We start from the raw sequence: 19,457 nt of genomic DNA on the forward strand, positions 1-19,457 counted from the left end.
TATTTTTTATCATTTTATTTTATTTTTTTTTACAATGTCACTGACTATGACTCTGTCCACTCAAAAAAGGAAGGAGCTGGTAAATTACATATTCACCAACACCTTCCTGGTTCTCTATTGTGACACATCCCCTGCAGCAGCCGGCAGGAGAGGGGAGGGAGGAAGCCGGAGGCACAGTGGGGGAGGGGGGCCAGGGAAGCACACAGGGGCCCAGAGACAACAGAACACAAGTGAACTGGATAGGAGGAGCTGTGGGGGGGGGGGTCAGGATACAGAGGAACCAATCTCCTCCATTTTCCTCCTGCAGCTACAGGAGGAAAAAGGAGGACAGTGATTTCTCTACATGCTGCCCCCGCCGCCCCTCCTATCCAGGTGTACAGGGGAGACGCACAGGCCCCCTGGAGCATGGGGCCCAGTTGCAATTGCAACCCCTGCAACCCCTGTAGTTACGCCCCTGTGATGCGCTGTAACACAAGTGCTTCAGGTGTGCTTTGCTTTAATGCGTTGGGGTGCCATTGGTAAGAAATGACACGCCAATGAGCTAACATACATAATGTGTAATAACGTGAACTCGCCTCAGTCTCCAACAACGTCACTTATAGTGACTCTACAGCAGGAATATTTGGATATTTCGACAAGTTGCTGTTTTCACAGACCACTGGAAGCCAATACACTCACGACCAGTTGCCTCTTTTCACAGAACACCGGGTAAGGAGTAAAAAAGTTGTCGTTGCCTTGTTTTTGGCTAGCAGCGGTCATTACTGACAATGTCCATGCATTATAGTGTCTGGTCCCTGATCAGCTCTATGGCAAATGTCTGCCACTGGCTGATTCCTTATCCGGCTCGCCAATCGCACGGGCGAGCTGGTAGAAGCACCGGAGGGTGGCGGGGGGGGGGGGGGGGGAACGTCCCCTCCCACCGCTTGTAAAGAGAATCAAGCAGGTGAACTGCTGCTATGATTGTTTTTAGGGTGCAGGGAATTGCTGGTGGAAAAAAAAAAGTATCTGAATGATGTCTGCAGCTGCACCCATCATTCAGATATCCCCACTGAAACCTAAGGACGTCATATGTCAGCCGGCGGTATGAAAATGGTTAAACATAGAAACATAGAAAAGTGATGTCAGAAAAAATAGACAGAGTAGTCCATTGAGTATGCCATTCTATTTATTTATTTTCGTTAACTTTTTCTCCGTATAGATCTGTTTGTCCCAAGCAAGATTGAAGCCATTTACTGTTGACTGTCTCACTACCTCTGCTAGAAGTTTATTCCAGGCATCAACTACCCTTTCAGTTAAATAATACTTTCTAACATTTGCTTTGAACTTTGCTCCAGTTAGTTTGAAGTCATGTCCCCGTGTTCTTGATTTTGGTTTCATATTGAAAATACTGCTCTCTTGAACCTTATTCTGATTCCTCTATATAGATCTTTATATCACAAGAGGAATCACCTGCAGGAGGAAGGAGGTCCTGATTCTCCTATATAGATCTTTATATCACAAGAGGGATCACCAGCAGGAGGAAGGGGGTCCTGATTCCCCTATATCAGTGATGGTGAACCTTGGCACCCCAGATGTTTTGAAACTACATTTCCCATGATGCTCATGTACTCTGCAGTGTAGTTGAGCATCATGGGAAATGTAGTTCCAAAACATCTGGGGTGCCAAGGTTTGCCATCACTGCCCTATAGAGATCTTTATATCACTAGAGGGATCACCAGCAGGAGGAAGGAGGTCCCAATTCATCTATATAGATCTTTATATGACTAAAGGGGTGACCAGCAGGAGGAAGGAGGTCCTCATTCCTCTATATAGATCTTTAGTTGTAACTAGAGGGGTCACCTGCAGGAGAAAGGAGACCCTGAGTCCTCTATATAGATCTTTATCTCACTAGAGGGGTCACCAGCAGGAGGAAGGAGATTCAGATTCCTCTATATAGAACTTTATATCAGCCTTTTTAAACCTTGAGGTTTCTTTAGGGGTGCCTTGGCAAAATGCCTAAAAATTGTCCAAAAATGTATACAAGCCAGCAGGTGGATCAAGACTGCATTTTTAATTACACAAAACCACTGTTTTTTATTGTTTTATTATTTTATTTATTGTTTTTTCAACCTTCCGGCCACCGGCATCCTAACAACCAATGATGTCATCAGTGTTGATAAGAAGGGTGTTGATTGCCTGCACAGCCTCCTTGTTTGACCCTTCCCTGCCCCTCTTTGTCAACACCGGGGGTCACATTAGCTTAGTGATGGAGAGAAAATGAGGGAGAGGAGAAACACTGGAAAACTAGTCGGTACCAGTGGGCAAAAGTGTATTTGCTTTTGAAGAATAAATCAGTTTGGAGTGGAGGAATTTGACTGGCCAACACAGAGTCCTGACCTCAACCCGATAGAACACCTTTGGGATGAATTAGAGCGCAGACTGCGAGCCAGGCCTTCTCTCCAACATCAGTGCCTGACCTCACAAATGCATTTCTGGAAGAATGGTGAAACATTCCCATAGACACACTCCTAAACCTTGTGGAGAGCCTTCCCAGAAGAGTTGAAGCTGTTATAGCTGCAAAAGGTGGTACAGCTCAATATTGAACCCTACTGACTAATGCCCAGTACACATGTGCAGATTATCTGCAGATTTACCTTTTCTATGTAGTGCAAGGGCCTGCCGGATTGCATACTAATTGAAAGTGTTTAGGTTTGACCTCATATTATATGGTTTTGGTAAGTCTGCAGACAAAAGTCTGCAGATAATCTGCACGTGTGTATGGGGCATAAGACAGGGATGCCATTAAAGTTCATGTGCGTGTAAAGGCAGGCGTCCCAATACTTTTGACAATATAGTGTAGATACGTATTGTGGTTGGCAAGTGGTTAATAAATAAAAGCTCAACATTTTAAGAGCCCCTGTCAGTGATAAATGGTTTGTCTCGTTCATGTAAACTGATACATTCTGCTGGAGAGCTTGTGCTTTTAAAAACAACAGGCTTGCTGGCTGGATCACCAGATGAAAATAGAAAGAAAGGCTAAAAATGAAAACAAATGCAGCCATCACACATCTAAGAATTGGTAAGTTGCAGTATAATAAATGTTAGCTTAACCACTTTACCACCGGAGGATTTTGCTGTCTTACGTCCGGGCCACTTTTTGCGATTCGGCACTGTGCGACTTTAACGGACAATTGCGCGGTCGTACGATGCCGTACCCAAACTACATTTACGTCCTTTTTTTTCCCATAAACAGAGCTTTCTTTTGGTGGTATTTGATCACCTGTGCGATTTTTACTTTTTGCGCTATAAACAAAAAAAGAGCGACAATTTTGAAAAAATAACAATATTTTTCGAATTTTTTTATATGAAATTCCCCAAAAAAATGTAAAAATCAAAATTTTTTTAAATTTTTGGCCAATTTGTTTTCTGCTACCTATGTTTGGTAAAAAAAAAAAAAATCACAATAAGCGTATTTTGATTGGTTTGCGCAAAAGTTATTGCGATTACTAACTAAGGGAAAGATTTCTGTCATTTTTGGTGTTTTTTTTTTTTAACGAGTAATGTCGGCGATCTGCAATTTTTTTTGCGGGACTGCAACATTGTGGCGGACAGATCGGACCCTTGACTGACATTTTTGACACTTTTGGGGGTACCAGTGACATTACTGCAGTAATCAGTGCTATATATATGCACTGTTACTGTAAAAATGACACTGGCAGGGAAGGGGTTAATTTTATTGGAGAGGGAGGGGTTAATGTATGCCTGGTGCTTACTGACGTGTGTGGGGGGAGGTGACTGAGTGACACAGGGACAGATCGCAGGTTCAGCTATGCTGAACCCTGCAATCTGTCACTGTCTGTCACTTAGGAGATCCGCCCGCTTTGTTTACACAAGCGGGCGGATCTCCAGACTCGATTCCCCGAGGATCGGGGAAGAGCAGCGGCGATCGCCACCGCTCCTCCCCTGGCCCGACTCCCGCTGTGAATGAATACAGCGGGAGCGAGCCTCCAGCGGCGCGCGTGCGCCGCCCACAAGGGGAGGAGTCCAGCGATGTAGGTCTACGTCGCTGGACGAGAACTAACCACTTTGCCGCAGTAGAGCTCCAGTGAGCGGTCGGCAAGTGGTTAAACCAGGGGTCTTCAAACTGAGTGCCTCCAGTTGTTCAGGAACTACAATTCCCATCATGCCTAGTCATGTCTGTGAATGTCAGAGTTTGTCAATGCCTCATGGGATGTGTAGTTCCGCAACAGCTGGAGGGCCGTAGTTTGAGGATCCCTGGCTAAAACAATAATTTAACCCTTGCATGGCCAGGGCAGTCCCCGGCAAGGGCGGATTTTTCCTTTCTTAGATGGTATTTTTACTGACAACATTGGTAAGACGACCTGGGACAGTCGCAGGGACCCCGCAGCTGGCATCCACAAAGGTATGCCCCCAATCAGAGCACAGCTATGTGCAAGGTTGCATGTGAGTGTCAGCGTGGTCACACTGTGCGGTCAGGGAGAATAGGAGGCCAGCTCTCCCCCAGTCATCTGACCCCCCCACCTCCACGTCCTCATAGTTTTCAATGGGGACACATTCCAGAAAACAAGGGAGAGCTTTGTCTGTGCTGTGACAAAACATGCAGATTCAGCCCTGCAGAAAACAATGCGCTCAGAGCGGAGCCTCCGTCCGTCTGTCACCGGCTGACACCCTCTGGACCCGTGTGTGCTGAATGTGTGAGGCTGTGTCCACTTACCTCCGAGGACATTCCACCAAATTCTCATCAACTTAACCTTTGTGGACCTCCTTGTCTATCTTCAGCCTTCCAGATGATTGATTTATACACCAAATGCCACCCAGTGATAGATAGGGCTCGTTTACATTAGCAGTTGGGGTTGGAAAAATCACATAGTCGAGCCACGTTTTTATCGCCCTTCAACCACTCTCCCTTTAGCTGGAAAGGCAGAGGCTGTGGCTGTACACATGCCATGGCCGCAACAAGAATTATACCACCTGTTGCGCTCAGTGGGCACTACCTCCTGCCTAGCACAACACATTCAAGTAAATAGGGCCCCGTGGCAACTGCCCTGTAATGGTACAAATGCATGTGGTTGTGGCATGGTAGTCCGCAATTTGGGGGGTTAAAACAGGCAGCGAGAGCAAAGCAAGTGTACACGAGGCCTTAAGCCGGCAATAGATGGTTCGAATCTCGGCCGGGTCAAGATTCGATCCATGTTTGGGCAGGCTGATTGTACCCAAGGCAATCCATTGTGCCTCCCCCCCCAGCTGGGAGCCCCAATAGCTCCATGGGAGGGATTACCCCATCAACACTGACTATGTTGATGGAGGAATTGTGCATTTTACTTAGGGGTCCATTCATATAAAATTTGCATTGCCATTTGTCCAGTGAATTTGCATGAATAATTGTTATGTCTGAATTGGGCCAAAACAAATGTTCTTTAGGCTACTTTTTTATCATAGTGAATGCTCTTTTAATTTAGACAGTGGTAAAATGCACAATCATGGCCACTAGATGGGGGTGAGGAGCATAGAATATATTTCTTTGTAAGAAGAGATACAATATACTGTAACTATTCTAGAGAACACTAGAGAGAATAAGAAAATAAATGTAACCATTCCATCCAACATTCTATATAATTATTACACTGTATCACCTTTTACAAAGATTTAATGTATTTCTATGCACCTCAGCTCCATCTAGTGGCCATACTAAAGTTTAGGGCTAAAAAAAGCTAATAAGGATTGGATAATTTAGGGATACCCCCCAAGCTCAACTTCTTTGGTTGACCATGGCGAGGCCTGTTCTGAGTGGAACCTGTCCTGTTAAACCGCTGTATGGTCTTGGCCACCATGCTGCAGCTCAGTTTCAGGGTCTTGGCAATCTTCTTATAGCCTAGACCATCTTTGCCATGAGGTGCCATGTTGAACTTCCAGTGACCAGTATGAGAGAGTGAGAGCGATAACACCAAATTTAACACACCTGTTCCCCATTCACACCTGAGACCTTGTAACACTAATGAGTCACATGATACCGGGAGGGAAAATAACTAATTGGGCCCAATTTGGACATTGTCACTTAGGGGTGTACTCACTTTTGTTGCCAGTGGTTTAGGCATTAATGGTTGTGTGTTGAGTTATTTTGAGGGGACAGCAAATTTACACTGTTATACAAGCTGTACACTCACTACTTTACATTGTAGCAAAGTGTCATTTCTTCAGTGTTGTCACATGAAAATATATAATAAAATATTTACAAAAATGTGTACTCACTTTTGTAAGTGTGCGAGAATCTTCATTTTTAAAAAAAGGCATACGCGTGTTTGAGTGCAATTGGCATGCACGTGGACGTCACATACCACGCCGCGCATGCGCTATACAGCATAAATGGGCGCGATTTAGAAGGAACTGTTTCCAATGCGCTAGCCTCTGTCAGAGGCAGAAGGGGACACAGAGCAGTAGCAGCTGGGTTGCGTGAGTCGCTGTGGGTGTATGATTACTGGCACAAACAGGTCCTGTGTCTTGGAATAATCAGTGCTGTGTGCGATAAGCTGTATTATCTTGGCACAAGCCTTGGGTACACTGAAGTTAGTACCTCAAGTTTGTCTTGCTATAAAGCAGTGTCTGCCCCAAAGAGAGCTGGGGGGGCACAGTTGGAAGGGGCACTGTGATGCCACTGTCAGGCCTTGAAGGTCCTAGCCATGTTTCCTCTGTGTCTACTCTCCCTGAACAGCCATAGGCAACTAGCCAATATGAGCCATTACGGTTGTTAGGCATAGTAGCTACCCCAGGTGCTTCTGCCGCAACCTAAGGACACTAAGGTCACTAAGGACAATTTGGCATCGGCATTAGCCAGCCTTGAGGGTAAGATTGCTGACATGATTGCAGCATCACAAAGAGGGAAGAAACGGGCCCCTCACCTGAATTCAGTTCAGGATTGGGCAGAGGATGTGGAAGAAGTAGCTGATGAGGACCCTATAGAAGGTCAAGCTGAGGTTTCCACTTCTGGGGAGTCAGGGTCAGAGGAGTCCCTGTCAGCCTCTCAAACCCAGAGATTGTTAGTTCAGTCTCTTTCTGAAATGGTCCGGTCTGGACACAAATTTCCTCCCTTAGAGACGCGTTTCGTCAGCAAAGGACTTCAACTGAGGGCATGGACACACGGTACGGTCACTCATATTTATCCTCTGTATGTGAGTGGCCGTACAGTGTGTCCACGCCCTCAGTTGAAGTCCTTTGCTGACGAAACACATCAGGGCATGGTCACGCAGTCACCAGGGTTACCTTACGTCCTACGTCATACACGGAAGTTTGCCGACTGGGTACCGAGCGGCGAGCCGACCATTAGCGGGGAACGACTGCAGGACACAGGTTTACCCATATATATACACGCTTTCACTTATGTTTGTTATGTGAGTGCAATATTTGAAGGGTCTGTCTGTTTGGGTTATTCAATAAAACTGGAGTCATACAGTATTACGCTATGTGGTTTTATTGATTTTCTTTCATGCACCATGGTTATGCAGAGTGACTCCTGTGTATCAGTGTGAGGAGAGAGTCCTGTCCAGGGTTCCCCTCTTGTGGCAAATATAGGCCTTTACTAAGTGGCCTCTGGTAAGTTCATTACCATAAGGCGTGCACAGCGGTGTGGTGGAAGCTTTCTGGGATTTGGATGCACTATTGTGGATAATCTTTACCCGTGGATTTTTACCCTGCTATTTGGGACTCTATGCATGAACTCCTTCACATTGTTAATACCAACATCAGAGACTCTATTATTTATTGGATTTGTATATTATATGATATACCAGCGCTGCTAGTGTATTATTTGAGGTGGTGATGTGCAAGTTTATAATCACCTTTGGAATACACCTAGTTTGTCATTTTATTGTTTTTATAGCAGCAGCTTATGGTCCGTTTACATTGTATATGGTTATCAGGACCATTTGTTTTGTTCTTCTTTGAGCGCTGGGTGAGTGGGCTTCTTTTGTTAATGATTTATCCTACTCCTAATTTTAAAGAAAGGTACTTGCCAACAAGAAAGATTACAGACCTGAAGGATCTGGTTCGGTCTGTAATAAGGCTGAGATATCCTTCTATACGTCTTTGCATGATGTTACTAGGGAAAATGGGGTACGCATTTGAGGCTATTACCTATGCTCATTTCCATGCCAGTCCCTTACAGAACAACATTCTGTCTACATAGACCGGAAGGGTTCAGTCTCTGGACTGGTCCATGTTTCAAGTACCAAGAGTACTGCAGAGTCTGAATTGGTGGTTGTTGAACAGAAATCTGGAGAAGGGAAAATCCTTTCTTCAAGTGATCGGGAAAGTGGTGACTACAGATTCCAGTCTCTCCGGCTGGGGAGCGGTTCTGGAGGAAGACACTGTCCAGGGGAAATGGTCTTGGGTAGAGAGACGTCTCCCCATCAACATTCTGGAAATCCGAGAAGTCACGTCCACGCCCAGATTTATTGCCCAAGGTGGTGTCACTGTCTTCCTTTCATTTGAATCAGGACATTATACTACCTTCCTTTTTTCCAGATCCTCACTCAGTGGAGGAGAAGTTATAGCATTCTCTTGATGTAACGCGTGCACTTAAGTTTTACTTAGAGAAATCAGCTCGGATTCCTAAGACTGAGAGCTTGTATGTGCTGCTATAAGGGTCCAGGATGGGGTTGGCAGCATCTAAGTCTACGATTTCTCGTTGGAATTGCCAGGTTATTACCCAGGTGTATGATTTAAAAGGGAAGGTTCCACCTTTTCCTGTAAAGGCTCATTCTACCAAAGGAGTAGGTGCCTCTTGGGCACATTGCCATCAAGCCTCTATGGCTCAGATTTGCAAGGCCGCAGAATGGTCATCGATGCATACGATAAGTTCACTCGTTTCTGTAAAATCCATTTCTTGAAGTACATCACGGGACACAGAGGTCACTTCCCTCTTCTATGGGGCCTTTATTGCTTGCTACAAAACTGAGGCACTTCCTGTGTGGGAGGGGTTATATAGGGGGGCATCCTTTCTGATTGGTTGCCAGTGTTCTTCACCTATAGGTGGCTATATAACCCATATGTTATGATTTATGGGTCTGTGTCCCGTGATGTACTTCAAGAAATTGATTTTACAGGTAAGTCTGTATTAAAAAATCAATTTTTTTCTTATTTATTTTATTTCTTTTAAATTTTACACTGTAAAATCCAGACCTGGTCTGTAAAAACGTGTGACCCTCACATGCTCTGAACTTTGTCCTCTAGACTGTGTCGTCTTCCGGCCTAGCAGACGTTGTCCCTGAGGCAAGACCCAACTTGTCAACTGTGGCCCCGGTTACGGTGCTGGCCAGCTTGCCAAAGATGAAGCTCCCTCAAAAGGATCTTACACTAGGCCTGTTAGAGGCTGGATCAGAAAGCCAAGGCCCCAGCCAAAGTACTCACTTTGCCGTAACTGACAGGAGCAAAACCCACGCCACTATGCGGATGATGTCAATTGGAGCCTCACCATGGAAACCAACACCAGCTCAAGCTCCTGAACTACCGAGTTTCTGAAAACGCTCTTGAATACTGCGTCTGCATTCTCCTTCCAAGTTTCCATCAGTTTAAACATGGTCACAAGAGCCCAGGCTTTCAGGCCACTCACTGCATCTTCCAAGGAAGAGCGACATGCTTGCTTGCCTCATTAAGGCCTCAACAACTAGAGAGGCAGCCTTTAGATGCTTCACATTCTTATCTCTGAATGGATAGAGCTTGACCACCTTGCTCAGAAGGGAGGTATATCTTGCGACCTTGCTCCACTTATCCAAAATTATGTCCCCTTATTTCCTTTAGGAATGGGAAATTAGAACGCTCTCTCTAGAGGTCCCTAAAGAACTTCCTCTTGCTTTGCAGGAGACTCTACAGGTCCTTACTCATGTAAATGCCCCCTTCAAAGGCGAAGGGACTTCACACTCTCTGCCTCATTTTCTAAAGTCTTCATAAATGAATGGCTTGGTTAGGACAATTCCAGTTCTTCCTGGCCGTCCATAGTGGGAGAACCCGCCATAACGGCTGTTGGACTTTGGGTCTGGCTTGTACCCCACTACGCTCCTCACCAGAGATTCCATTTGCTGGAAATCACCATCCTCTTTTCCAACCACCTGGACTTAGTATGGCTCACACAGAGACTTGCCCTCTAGGACCTAAGTCCTGCATCCCCAGCAGGCTCCTTCCTTGGAGCGGCTGACATGGTGGTGGATGTGGTGCCTGAAGGAGGATTCAGAGCTTCTGCTATGAAGGCTGGACCTTGATATCGATTTCAATAGATATCTGTGCATGAACCTGCACAGATGTCTTTCAAATCGGCCCCCAAACTCGCACTACAATGTGGGTTTTAAATTGTGCTGAACTCGAACGACTTCAAATCTGCATTCAGTGTGACCGTACCCTTATTGTCAAAGCTTAAAGCGGAGTTCCGGCCTCAAAATCGAAAAAATCGATTTTGGGTCATCCGCATGCTGAGGGCCACCTGAAAAAGAAATGGATGCTCCCAATTTTTTTCTTTGGTAACTTACCTTGATATTGAAGAAAATATACTCACCTTCCTTCCACTTCCGGTTTGCGATGACTCCTGGGAGCTGAACGTCGTCGCTCCCAGGAGTCAATACACCTGCACCGGCCCCGCTCGTCACTTCCGGTGCAGTCGCGGCATTCCCTGCTAAACAGCTTCTGGGCATGCCCAGAAGCTGTGCAGGGATGCTGTGCCTGCACCGGAAGTGATGAGCGGGGCTGCTGCAGTGCATTGTGGGACTCCGATGTCACGGAAGAGGACACAGAAGAGGACGTGCTGGCTTCAGCTGCCCACACCTGAGATGGCAGCGCTGGAGAAGAAATTTTCAAGGTAAGTATTTCTTCTTACAGGTAAGTGCGATCCGGGACAGTACAGAGGCTATCCATTATGGAATGTACTAGCCCTGACTGTCCCGGGGGTATTTTTATCTAAATTTGACCCCCGAGGCCGGAACTCCGCTTTAACTGAACAAGCTGAAGTTAGAATCTGATTGGCTTCCATGCATGGCTGCACCAGATTTTGCCCTCTCCAGTTTTAGTAAATAGCCCCCAATGTGACTCTTTCTCCTTGCTAGAGAAGAAATTTGCAAAATAAGCCATGTAAGAAAAAAAAACAAGATAAAAATTGATAGATCGGGAACTTTCTCACTGCATGTTTTAAGCCAATTTTTTCTGACAAAGGTAGCATAACCGCATGCACTACCCGCGTTGCGGGAGCGTTTGCAGCTCTTCCTCCTTGACTTGAATGTGTAGCATTCAGCAGGCTTGCAGCCCGCCAATCACTACATGTCAGGTCATCTTTTCTGTGAGCAGGGACGCTGATGGGGGGGGGGGGTTTGGCGGGAAACCACCAGTCCTCCTGTAGGGGGCCCGGGCACACAGGGGGGCCCCAACAGCACGTGAGTCGATATGGTCGGGAGGTGGGGCAAATACAGAAGGAAGCCCTGTGCGGCTCTCTGCAGCAGCTGAAAGCCACTTTCTCCTCCTCCTGCCAGCTTTCAGTTGCTGCACGGAGAGACACAGACACAGGGCATCGTCCCTGTAATTACTTCTCCAACACCAATCCCCCTTCCTGTTCTGCCTGCTTCTGATCCCCCCTCTGGTGCCCCCCTTTCACTGTGCCACCGCCTTCCAGAGCACTGCAAGCTTCCCTGTCCTGTAACAAAATAACAAATTCTAAAAATAATAATAATAATTAAACATTGTAATAAATAATTTAAGAAAATTGTAAAATAAAATAATTGTAAATTTTTTTTTAAAAAATTAGATTTTTTATTTTTATTGTAAAAAATAATTAAAAAGGCAAATTCACACAGGTTCTCTTTTATGTTTGTGTCCGCTGATAATGATTTCAGTGAAAATATTGTCTTGATATACAGTATTCAGGGGGGGGGGGGGACGACCCTGCCAGGGAGGTTGTGCAGAGCCCGTGATTTCTAACAGCAGCCCTGGCTGTGAGTAAAGAAGTGAAGCCCTTCAGCCGCAGCAGCCTAAGAGGGGGGCAACCTGCAGGCGGCACAAATGCAGCTCAATCGCACATTTTTTTCCACCTCCAACTGCAAATCACAAGGGCAGTGCGTTTTTAATGCGGTGCAGGAAATGCGCACGGAACGCAAGTTTCCAGCATCACGGTCTGCTATGAACTGGCCCTCAGTCATGATTGCTGTGATTACCTGTGATTGGCTGTTACACTGATCAGTCCTTGTACAGCTTGCCCTTTGTTTTTTTCTCCTCTAGAATGGAGAAAAAGATACATTGGGGGGTATTTACTAAACCTGGAGAGTGCAAAATCTGGTGCAGCTCTGCATAGAAAGCAATCGGCTTCCATGTTTTAGCCCCCGTTCACATTGAACGTCAAAGCTGCATTTCAGTGCGAGTTCGGGGGAGTCTTGAAAGACATCTGTGCGGGTTCACGCACAGATGTCTATTGAAATCTCCCCGGAAGTCGCCAAAAGTAGTGCAGGAACTACTTTTGGAAATCGGTGCGGCGCCGCAAAGTTGGCGTTGCACAGATTGGGGCGCTACCATTGCCTGAAATAGGCTGCGATTTGGCATGCAATTTGACCTGTCAAATCGCATTGATGTGAATGGGGGTTTATTTTCAAAGCTTCAAGCGGAGTTCCACCAAAAAGTGGAACTTCCGCTTTAAATAGTCCTAACCCCCTGACATGCCACATTTAGCATGTCATTTTTTTTGGGGGGGGGAGCGGGTACCTAGTTTTGACAGGTACCCGCTCCCACTTCCGCTCGGAGCGCCGCAGCGTCCTCCTCCCTCCCTGCAATCTTCTGGGACATGTCAGAGGTCCCAGAAGATTGCCAGCCAATCACGACGCATAGTGCAAATCACGCATGCGCAGTGGGTACCCGGCTGTGAAGCCGCAAACTGTCACAGCCGGGTGCCCACATCAGTGATGCCGGCGCCGCAGAGCAGAGAGGGAGAAGACGGCGCATCGCTGGACCGTGGGACAGGTGAGTGTGTGTTTAGGCTTGAACTCCGCTTTAATTGAATGAGCTGAAGTTGGAAGCTGATTGGCTACCATGCACAGCTGCACTAGATTTTGCACTCTCCAGTTTTAGTTAAACTCCCCCATTGCATCTCTGTCATACAAGCAGATCTTTTAGACTTATGCCTCGTACACACGTGCAGATCGTCGGCCGAACGATCGGCCGTCTTTTGTCCCCGGGCTGTCGTGTCTGTTGAAAAGTGCAAAAGACTGCACAAGAATTTTGTCCGCCGACTGCAGAAGTGATGTCATGTGATGGTTAACTTTCCCAGTGTTTTTTCTTTTCTGAGCATGCCCAGTCTTGCAAATCTGCTGTCTGTTGGCCGAATTCTGTATTGACTGGTGAACAATCGGCCGCTCTGGTGTCGGCCAACAAAAATTTTAATGCTTGCACGACAGATTCTTTTCGGCCGAAAGTGCGCTGTCGGCTGTCGGAAGCATCATACTAACAAGCCGAAAATCGGCCGATCGTTCGTCGGCCGAATCTTTTCGGCCGACAATCTGCACGTGTGTACGGGGCATAAGGCATACACGTACACAACAAATTTTGAAAATAGGATCAGACCACTCAAATCTGAATGTCTTTTTCGGTCGGCCTCGTATTTACATGTATAATTCCAGAGGCGACACACGCCGGGTGTGGCCTCTGTCTAATTGGCTCCTGTCTAAATTGGCCCTACTATGTGTATGTATAAATGTGAGCTAGGGACCTTAGATTGTAAGCTCCTTGAGGGCAGGGGGTAATGTGAATGTGTAATGTATATGTAAAGCGCTGCGTAAATTGACGGCGCTATATAAGTACCTGAAATAAATAAATAAATAAGTACATTTTGTAGTTTATTTTACGTTCATCCAGCTCCATCTACTGGACATTTTTGAAATTACAGGGTGCAATCTGAGGTGTACTACAATAGGAAAAAAGGCGCTAGAACCGCAGATCTAAATGGACAAGGAGCATAAGATATGATGCCAATAAAGGGGGGGGGGGATAATAATGAATAACAAATATGTTTACTCACTGTATATACTGTATGGATAGTGGTCTGTTTTTTCCACCTGTCTAAAGTTTTTTTGCTCCTAAAGCCGAACTCCGGGATAAGCAAGTATTGTCTAAATCCATTCCTCATGTGTATTCTCTTTGAATCTTGGTGAACTTTGTGTATTTCTTCCAGGTCTTTGCAGTAATCCAATGTGAGACTTCCTGTAATAATGACCACTCACTGCTGTTCTCTCTCCTTGTGCAGGGTGACTGGTCTTGTCTCCGCCCCCTCCTGTAGTTCTCTGTTGTGGGTGGGGCCTCCTAAACCCCTCCCATAGCTCTGCTCTCTCTCCTTGTGCAGGGTGACTGGTCTTGTCTCCGCCCCCTCCTGTAGTTTTCTGCAGTCAGCCCGTGGTGGTTGGGAACTGTTGGGTTCCTCCCACAGCTCTACTCTCTCTCTCTCTCTCTCTCCCCTTGTGCAGGGTGACTGGTCTTATCTCTGCCCCTCCTGTATTTCTCTACAGGCAGCCTGTAGTGGGAGGGGTCTACTGGGCTCCTCCCACAGCTCTGCTCTCTTACATAGTGACATAGTACAAACCCGATTCCAAAAAAGTTGGGACACTGTACAAATTGTAAATAAAAACAGAATGCTATGATGTGGAAGTTTCAAATTTCAATATTTTATTCAGAATACAACATAGATGACATGTCAAATGTTTAAACTGAGAAAATGTTTCATTTTAAGGGAAAAATAAGTTGATTTTAAATTTCATGGCATCAACACATCTCAAAAAAGTTGGAACACGGCCATGTTTACCACTGTGTGGCCTCCCCTCTTCTTTTTATAACAGTCTGCAAACGTCTGGGGACTGAGGAGACGTTGCTATAGTTTAGGAATAGGAATGTTGTCCCATTCTTGTCTAATACAGGCTTCTAGTTGCTCAGCTGTCTTAGGTCTTCTTTGTTGCATCTTCCTCTTTATGATGCACCAAATGTTTTCTATGGGTGAAAGGTCTGGACTGCAGGCTGGCCGTTTCAGTACCCGGATCCTTCTTCTACGCAGCCATGATGTTGTAATTGATGCAGTATGTGGGCTGGCATTGTCATGTTGGAAAATGCAAGGTCTTCCCTGAAAGAGACGACGTCTGGATGGGAGCGTATGTTGTTCTAGAACTTGGATATACCTTTCAGCATTGATGGAGCCTTTCCAGATGTGTAAGCTGCCCATGCCACACACACTCATGCAACCCCATACCATCAGAGATGCAGGCTTCTGAACTGAGCGCTGATAACAACTTGGGTTGTCCTTGTCCTCTTTAGTCCAGATGACATGGCATCCCAGTTTTCCATTGGTCATTAGCACAGACCTTCAAAATGTAGCATTTATTTTTACGAAACGTGGCACTAAAAAGTGTGGCAATATGGCATTTATTGTGGCAAAATGTGGCATTTATTTTGGCCAAATGTGGCATTTATTTTTCAACTTTCCTCCCCCCTTCCCATCGTAAAAGGGATATTAAATCGTGCAACTTGAACCATATTAACTACTTTATTACTATTTGCAGGTATTTACTACAATTTTAGTTTTAATTATAATATAATTTTACGTGAGCGACTATGCTCTCCATAGAAAAATTGGGGCGACGGTCGCTGAGGATTTTAATTTGATTTTTAAAAAGTCCCCTCTACGTCGGCTGATGTTCCAGGCGCGTATTTCATTGCCAGCACATCTGCAGCTTCCCAATCTTCTTTCAGCGGGGATTCCTTTCTGTGGGACAATCCCCCCTCCCCCTTAGCAGCCAATCCACATACACATATACATCTCATAATAAGTTTATCTTAAGGCAGACAGAACAATGTTAACATTTAACGATGAGACAGGCACAATCCACATTCTCTCCCAATATGCAAACAATAGGGAAGTCTGCCAATGACAGTCTGTGTGTCTCTCTCACAGCCAAGCACATGGAATACACTGTGTAAGGTGGTATTAAATCTTCATATTTCTATATGAAGACATTACTGACAAATATTACTGACCCACTTGAAGAATTTCTATTTTTTTTCTCGAAACTTGGCCCAAATAAGGCAAAATATGGCACAAAATGTGTCATTTTCCCAAAAATCGTTGAAATATGGCTTTTCACTGAAAAATGGGCAAAATGTGGCATTTTAGTATGGCGCCATGGCAATATGGCATTTGAAGGTCCCTGGTCATTACTACCTACATGCACCATGACCGATGGGTCCTCCCCAGCCCCGCCCAACAATCTGTCTACCCAATCCGCAATGTGCCGAACTCGAGCTGTTCGGCGCTCGTGGTCATTTTGACAGATAGTCCTCTCTGACCTCTTAATAATTGAGTCCCCCACTACCACAACCTGTCTAACCTTTCCTGAGTCTCTGCCTCTTCACAGGCTATGTAAAGCACAGTGATGATATCACTACTACTTTTTACAAAGTAAAATCTGGGTTTGTAAAGGCATTTGGTGCACACAAAATGGATTTACTTCCTTTGTTGCTATTCAAGGAATAAATATTTGAATAACAGTGCCCAGAGGCAGATATAATGTAATATACACACATTTAATGCAGCTCTGTATTCTGAAGCTTCATGGCTATTGAGAAATATATTTAACCACTTCTGGACTGGAAGGATTTTCCCCCTTAATGGCCAGGCCATTTTTTGTGATTCGGCACTGCGTTACTTTAACTGACAATTGCACGGTCGTGCAACGCTGTGCCCAAATAAAACTGATGTCCTTTTTCTTTCCCACAAACAGAGCTTTCTTTTGGTGGTATTTGATCACCTCTGCGGGTTTTATTTTATGCGCTATAAACAAAAAAAGAGCGACAATTTTTGAAAAAAAAAAAAAAACATATTTTTCACATTCTACTATATAACATTCTCAAAAAATTTTTAAAAATCAACATTTTTTAACATTTTAGGCCAATTTGATCACCTGTTCAATTTTTATTTTTTGCGCTATAAACAAAAAAAGAGCGACAATTCTGAAAAAAAAAAAACCCAATATTTTTCACATTCTGCTATATAACATTCTCATTAAAACAAATTTAAAAATCTATTTTTTCATCATTTTAGGTCAATTTGTATTCTGCTACATATTTTTGGTAAAAAAAAATAAAAACCCAATAAGTGTATTTTGATTGGTTTGCGCAAAAGTTATCTCGTCTACAAACTAGGGGAAAGATTTATATAATTTCTATTTCTTTATTATTTTTTTTACTAGTAATGGCGGCGATCTGCGATTTTTAGCGGGACTGCGACATTGTGGCGGACAGATCTGACCTCTAACTGACATTTTTGACACTTTTGGGGGGACCAGTGACATTACTACAGTTATCAGTGCTAAAAATGTGCACTGTTACTGTAATAATGACACTGGCAAGGAAGGGGTTAACCTAGTGGGTGATCAAAGGGTTAAATGTGAGCAGGGAAGGGGTTAACACCAGGTGCGATTAAAGGATTAAATGTGAACCTAGAGGGTGCTTTCTAACTGTGGGGGGGGGGGGGGCTTGTGAAATCAACAGAGACTTGTGATTCTAAATAGGAGGAACACAGGAGATCTGCATTGATTCCTGAGAGAACAACGGTCTGCTGTGTTTACAACAGCAGACCGATGTTCTCTCTTCACGGGGAGTGATTGCGGCCGCCGGCCCTGTGGATCAGCTTTGCCAGTGGCGAGTGGGCGTGCGTGCCCCCAGGATCGCTCCCACGAACCGCTGTACAGGTACGGCGATTTGCGGGAACCTGCCGACCTGCGACTATATAACTGCGGCAGCTGGTCGGCAAATGGTTAAATTAAGGTTTTTGTGTCTGGGGTTCAGCTTTAATCATAAAGAGACTTATTCACCAACTACACCAAGTATTATATTCTTATAATTTACTACTTTATAAATCGTAAGTAGGGTTGTACCGATGCCAGTCTTTTATCGGCAATAAAGTACCAATACTTTATGGTGCGATTTGCGGTAATACACTAAACAATTGTCGCAAATGGCACTGCAATGAATCACATGTGATTTGAACAGAAATGCCATGCGATTCCTGTCCAAATCGCATGCAGTTTCCCCCACTGCTCCTGTGTGTGTGTATAGAAAGGGAAAAGCGCCATCTAGTGGGCAGTTTAAAAAATGTTTGAAATTTACAATACATATCTGGCCACATGCAAAACGAACGACATAGATGTCCCGGTCCGCCGATGCTAGCAAATCACGGCCACTGGCATAGGTGTGCACAGTCTATTGCATTAGGGTGTGCACTATATATATCTATATATATAGATATATATAGATATATATAGCAGTAGGGCAATGGACAGTGTCAGTAGAGCAGTGGACAATGCCAGCAGGGCAGAGATTGGTGTCAGTAGAGCAGTGGATGGCGTCAGTAGGGCAGAGATTGGTGTTAGAAATTTATTTTTATTATTTTTTACATTTTTACAATTTTTTTTAAATAATTTATTATGATTTTATTTTTTACAATTTTTGGGAGCTCCACAGTCCCCTGATGTCTCACATTTGGGACAGAGAAAGGGACTGAGGACAGAGATTTCCCAGTCTCTTTCTCTGCAACCAAGCAGCAGGGCAAATCTGAGCAGCACAGGGTGATTAGGGTGTGCCTAGGCACACCTGGCACACCCTGTGCGCACACCTATTGCCACTGGAGGTGCTCACAGGACTGGAGGAGAAGTTCTGGGACCTTGGGGGTATAGGGCAGAAGTGATGTCAGCTTGGTGGCTGGGCCCCTCCCACAGCTCTGCCCCCCTCTCTTTGTGCAGGGTAAATGATCTTGTCTCCTCCCCCTCCTGTAATTCTCTGCAGGCAGCCTGTAGTGGGCCCCTCCCACAGCTCTACACTCTCTCTCCTTGTGCAGGGTAAATGACCTTGCCTCCGCCCCTCCTGTAGTTTTCTGCAGGCAGCCTGTAGTAGGTGGGGTCTACTGGGCCCCTCCCACAGCTCTGGTCTCTGCACAGGCTATGTATGGCACAGTGATGATGTCACTACTACTTTTACAAGGTAAAATCTGGATTTGCAAAGGCATTTGGTGCACACAAAATGGATTTATATCCTTTGTGGCTATTGAGGAATATATTTGATTACCATTTTGTGCCCAGAGGCAGATATACTGTAATATATACACAAATGATTGCAGCTCTGTATTCTGTAGCTTCATGGCTATTGAGAATGAGAAATATATTTCTCACCTCCAGTGGCTGTGATTTGCTATCATTGGCTGACCGGGACACCTATATACATTATTTTACATGTGGCCAGATATGTTTTTTCCGTGGGTTCTAACATTTTTTAAACTGCCCACTAGATGGCGCATTTCCCTTTATTTACACACACAGAATTTTGTATTGATGCAAATTCCACCGCAAAGCATCGGTTTCCGAAATTGGGAGCATTTGGGCGAGTATCAATACTTGCCCAAATTCTTG

The sequence above is a fragment of the Pelophylax lessonae genome (assembly GCF_965119305.1).
Source record: "Pelophylax lessonae genome assembly, chromosome: 8".
NCBI lineage: Eukaryota > Metazoa > Chordata > Amphibia > Anura > Ranidae > Pelophylax > Pelophylax lessonae.